Source organism: Lygodium microphyllum, chromosome 9, assembly GCF_053477565.2.
Source record: "Lygodium microphyllum isolate KBCC chromosome 9, Lygodium_microphyllum_v1.1.10, whole genome shotgun sequence".
In the NCBI taxonomy this organism is placed as follows: Eukaryota; Viridiplantae; Streptophyta; class Polypodiopsida; order Schizaeales; family Lygodiaceae; genus Lygodium; species Lygodium microphyllum.
In genome coordinates, this window is record NC_141143.1 from 24,620,079 (window position 1) to 24,626,291 (window position 6,213).

Consider the following 6,213-nt stretch of genomic DNA (forward strand, 5'->3'; position numbering starts at 1 on the left):
AACATGAATCCACTAGTAGATCTTTTGTCTGAAATGCTACCAGCCCAATTTGCATCTGTGTATCCAAAGACCTCTACATCCTTACCTACCTCATAAAAAAGTCCATAATGTAAAGTGGACTTCACATATCTCAATATATGTCTAACTACATCCGAATGAGGCTTTCTAGGCATCTGCATAAACTGACTGACAAGGCCAACATCATAGCTCAAGTTTGGCCTTGTGATAGTCATGTAAATCAAACTCCCTACTATCCTCCTGAACATAGTAGGGTCTTCTATCTTATCTCCAAAGTCGGCACTTAACTTCACATTTGGCTCCAATGGTACTGAAAGAGGCTTACATGCTATCATACCATACTTGCATAACATATCCAAGCCATACTGCCTTTGGGATAGCCATATACCATCATCACATCTGATAACCTCAATACCAAGAAAGTATCTCAGCTCACCCAAATCTTTCATCTCAAACTTCTTCTTCAAGAAGTCCTTAACTTCAGCAATCCCATTGTCACTGTCACTTGTAATAATCAAGTCATCCACATAGATGACTATGATGACCAAACCTGCATCTCCCTTTCTCACATAAAGTAAGTGATCAACATCAGAAATACAAAATCCAATATTGACAAGATACTCTCCAATCTTGTCAAACCATGCTCTATGTGCTTGCTTCAACCCATAGAGCGCCTTCTTTAACCTGCACACATATGTGGAATGCTCTAAATCCTCATAACCTGTTGGTTGCTCCATATACACTTCTTCTTGCAATTCACTATGCAAGAAGGCATTCTTAACATCCATTTTCTGCAAACTCCAACCTTTGGCTGTTGCCAGGGCAATCACACATCTAACACTTGTCATCCTAGCAACTGGACTGAATGTCTCTTCATAATCTATGCCATATATTTGAGCATAGCCTTTTACAACCAGCCTAGCTTTATACATGCTAACTGAACCATCTGCATTATGCTTGACTTTGTAAACCCACTTACTACCAATAGCTTTCTTACTCTTAGGTAAGGGTACCAAATCCCAAGTCTTATTGGCTTCTAATGCAACCATCTCCTCATCCATTGCTGCATCCCAATGAGCATGACCAATAGCATCCTCAAAACAAATGGGCTCAACATCCTCAACTAGTTTCACCATATAAGCATAATGGTGAGCTGCATAACCTTCAAAACTAAATCTTTTAATAGGGTATTTGACCCTGCTAGATCTGCATACCACTGGATCACTCAATGGAGCCTTTACATTACTATGAGCTCTTTGTACACTTGGTGTCCTGATTGAAGGGATACCAAGCTCATCATCTAAACTCTCTGAACCACTAGAATCTCTGTCAAATCCCAAATGACTGGCAGATGCATCATTACCATCCAGCACTTTCTTCTTTCCTTTGTCCTTTCTTGCAACACTTATAGATCCACCTAAAGATGTGGGCTACTCCTTAGTCTCCCAGACCAAGGGCTCACTGTAGGTATAGTATCAGATGATGTTTCTAGTCCACTAAGACTCTATGATTCTTGTTTTTCTTTCTGCATATAACTGTCCTGATCATTATCATCATTTAATACATCACCATAGGTGCATACTAGCTGCCCATGTCATCAAAGATAACATCCCTGCTCACTCTGACCTCACCTGTGATAGGCTTATAATAGTGATACCCTTTCTGATCTAAAGAGTATCCAATAAAAACACATTTTTCTGCCTTTGGATCAAGCTTCTTTCATAGCTCATATGGCACATGTTGAACATATGCAACACATCCAAATACCTTCAAGTGCGATACATCGGGCTTCTTGCCAGTAAAGAATTCTTTAGGAGTCATCCCGTGAACTGCAGGCTGTGGGGGTTCTATTCATAATATAGACAACAATATGGACAGCCTCAGACAAAAAATGTTTGGGCATATTCTTTTCAGCCATTAATGCCTGTGCGACTTCTGCAATATGCCTATTTTTTCTTTCTGTAACCCCATTTTTCTGTGGGGTATACCTGCAAGTAAATTGCCTCTTTATCCCATGAGTCCTCAACACAAGAAGCCACTAAACTCATTAGAGAGGTACTCTCCCCCTCCATCTGATCTCAAGCACTTTACTTTTAAGCATATTTCTGTTTCAACAGCTACCTTAAAAGATTTGAAGTGCTCAAGCACATCACTCTTTTCCTTCATGAAGTATACCTATAACTTCCTTGAACAGTCATCAATAAATGTGACAAAGTATTTGCTGCCACCAAGAGATACATTCTGTGTAGGCCTCCAAACATCTGTATGCACTACATCAAGTATTTTTCTACTCACTTCTCTGTCATGCGAGAAGGTTTGCCTTGCCTGCTTACCAAACTGGCATGCTTCATAGACTTTATGCAATTTTGCAACTCTAAATGAAGGCAACCCTATAACCAATCCTCTAGACTGCATTAATTTCAGTCTTTGCACATTTGTATGTCTAATATGTTTGTGCCATATTTCAATATCTGCAACTACTCCTTTTCCTTTAGCATACATATAGCAGCATCCATTGCAGGAATTCCAGCATCTAAAGTGAACATTCGGTCAACTCTACTTCCTTTTGAGACCAACCTGCACTTATCATTAAAGTCTTCTACAAAACAACCTTTTTCATTGAATCGGACCTGCATCCCCTGCTATGTCATTTGGCCAACAAACACTAGATTCTTAATTTATTGATGGCACATGTAATACATCTGTTAGAATCTTTGTCTGGCCATCATACAAGGACAAGGGAACCTTTCCAATGTGTGAAATTGGGTGGCATGAATCATCACCCGCCTGCACATAACCAGGATTTTGTAAGTCCTGCATCTCTACAAACCATTCAACATGACTGGTCATATGATTAGATGCACCCGAATCAACATACCATACATCATCGTGTGTGCCCTTTCCAGTAACTGCATTCATCATATGCCGCATAACAAATAGACGCTCATTTTTGTCTTCATTCTGTCGTGAAGACAACGCATAGTTTCCTTGTTGCAATTTACCACTGCGAATATCATCCTTCTTAGCATAACAATTTGTTGCAATATGACATGTTTTGCCACAATAATGGCAAACAATAGCAGAATTTCCAGAACCTCTATTATGCCATCCACCTCTTCCTCTAGAGCTCCCCCTGCCTCTAAAGTTTCCTTGGCCTCTTGAAACCTGCATTTCACCGAATTGCTGATTGAACTTGTTTTGCTGGTTATCTCTACCACGTCCTATACCATGGCCTCTCAAAGAGGATCTACCACATCTCCTTCCTGAACTTGAGTAGAAAGCTTGAACCTGTTCACAATTTTTTTCAGATGAGTCACCCTGCATATTGATATCTTCGGTAATCATGAGAGAGATCAGCTTATCAAAATCTAGAAATGGCTTCCGTACATATACTGAAGTAACAAATGATTTCCATGTCTTCTCATTATTAAGGCCACTCAAAGTAGATGAAACCAAATTATCATCATCAGGCATTGCATCAATCGTTGCTAAAGCATTTGCAATGCTCCTCACCTTCAACACATACTCATTGACAGACATTTTTCCTTTCTTCAAGGCATTCAACTCTTGCTTGAGTTGGATATTTCGTGCCTTTGTATTTACTGAAAACATGTTCTCAAAAATTGTCCAAGCTGCATGTGCAGTTTCTGCATTCCTAATATGTCCCAACATTGTATTATCAATGACTGCAGATAACCAGTGCATCACCTTTTTGTCTTTTGCATTCCATTCTTTCCATGCTTTTAATTCATCTGCAGTCGGAGGGATACCCAGCTCTGGCTTCTTTTCTTAACTTGAAACAAACTCATAAAGGCCCTTTCCAATGAGGAAGTTCGTCACACAGAACTTCCATGGAGGGTAGTTGCTCTTGTTGAGCTTCTCAATAATGGGATTTCCACTGTTCTCTGCCATTATCACAAACAAAGATACAACACAACAAGCTAGTCTTTTGCAATCTTTCACAACATGTGCATAGCAAAACACCAAGCAATCTTTTTCACTGATTGCTCAATAGTACATGTAATCTGCAACCTGTTTGCAGATAAACCTTATGTTTGTTTCTTGCAAACACGTAAAAAATGATAGATTCGAAATCTGTAACCTATGTAGCCACTTTTAGTCAATACAGCCAAAATCACAGTGTACCCTGAAACTGCTATTCGCAACCTTGGGGCTCTAAAATGGGATCTGAAACGGCCTCAAATGCCCAAAATAACTGTAGGATAACCCTAAAGGGCTTATGCAGAATATATAGTGCTCTGCTCACACACCAATCTCATAGCAATCCGAGATTTTTGCTTTACCCTGCTTTCGGTGCCTCCACAAGCACTATCCAAAAGAGAGAGGAAGAATGGAAGAGCTTCTTACCCATTGCTTGCTTGCTCGAATCTTGCTTCTTCTCCTTCACTTCAGCCTTCAAAATCAGCCTCTATCAGTGGCGCGGCTCTGATACCATGTCAAGAATCGCATGGTGGGATACTTTGCTTGAGCTGCTATGCCAAACACACCACACTGTATATACAAGAGGAAGCTCACTCAAGAACACACGAAGAGAGATGGAGGCCACGTTTTCTTGCTGATTTTTTCTTCTTCTTCCACACACACTATACAATGTACACAAATTATAGATAAGATACAACATAAAGGAAAGTGGCTTTCTAAGTCAAACAGTGCATAACCAACTACACTAATCGACTGACACTATATCTTTGCCAGCTGTAGGTAGGTGTAACAACCTAAATATAATAAGTGATAAGTCAGTGGCCATGTGAGTGTCATAATGACCACCAACGTGCTAAGTGTAGACATGCGGACCCATCTAGCCAGGTGGTCCATCATCAATATGTGTTGAGCTTTCCATCTCAACACTTTCTACGACCAAGGCCGAGTATATTGCAACCAAAGAGGCTTGCAAGGAGGCTATCTGGTTAGGCCATTTGATTGCAGACCTTGGTATGATAGATGCTATGCCTACATTACATTCGGATTCTATGAGTGCCATTCAGTTGGCCAAGAATCCAGTCTTCCATGCGAAGGCAAAACATATTGAGGTGAGGTATCACTTCGTTCGTGAGGTCATTGAGGACAGGTCTGTTGACCTTGTCAAGATTCCGATTGAGCAGAATCCTGCAGACTTGCTCATGAAGAGCCTCATTATAGAGCGCTTTGCCTTCCTCAAGAGATTGATGGGCCTTGGATGGGATGACATCTTTTTCCTCATCCTGTTGTACATGTGTACATGTTGTACTGTCTTTTCTTTTTCTCTCTCATTGGGTCAGATTCTCATTTAAGTGGAAGATTGTTGGGGGTAAAGGCGCCTCCGCCTAGCCGCTCGTGTATTACTATACTTTACTACACTGACAGTACCCACCACTGCACACCGCAGGTGACAGACACCCATCACAGTCACTTATTCTTTATTCTTTTAGTGATAGTTTGAATAAAGGAAGGTCTGGCCAGATATTGTGGTTGTTGGAGTTCCTACTTTGATTTTCACTCTCTCTCTTACTCTTGCTCTCCATCCGCCATAGCTCTCACCACCAAGCTTCTTTCTGCTAGGTTTCACTTTGCTTTCACGGAATAGTATTTGAGGATGGTAGAGGAGGATCTTTAATCGCATTTTCTTCCTTCCTTTTGTGAGGACAAACAGGCTTCATATGCCCTAACTCACCACAAAGAAAGCACCTTCCTTCCTCTTTGTACTTTTGTATCTCATAGGGTGAGAGACACTTGTGCCTCTTCTTGTTACCCTCGAGCTTTGAATATTGTTCATGGATAAAGATGTGTCTTCTTTGATTAGTCCTGTCTCTTGGTTGATCATAGATCTGCTCTTGTCTAGCTCTATAAGAACTCATCTCCAACTTTCGAGATGTACCATGTGTATGCAAACTTTCAGCTATGATGGTAGACTCCATCATGAGAGATAAGGTTTCATGTGGATACACCTTCATGGTTCTGTGTAAATGAGGGAGTAGACCAGCTTCAAACTTCCTTTTCTCTTCATTACTAAGCTCCATGAAAGGATTAACCTTGAGAAGAGTAGACCAAAACTTGTCCACATAACTAGTGACCTTCTCATGCTCTTTCTGGCCTAGCCAATCCCACTTCTTCTTAACACCATTCTCAAAATTAGGAGGCAAGAACTGAGCATAAAACTTATTCTTGAACTTTTCCCAAGTCGTAGGTTTCCTTCTC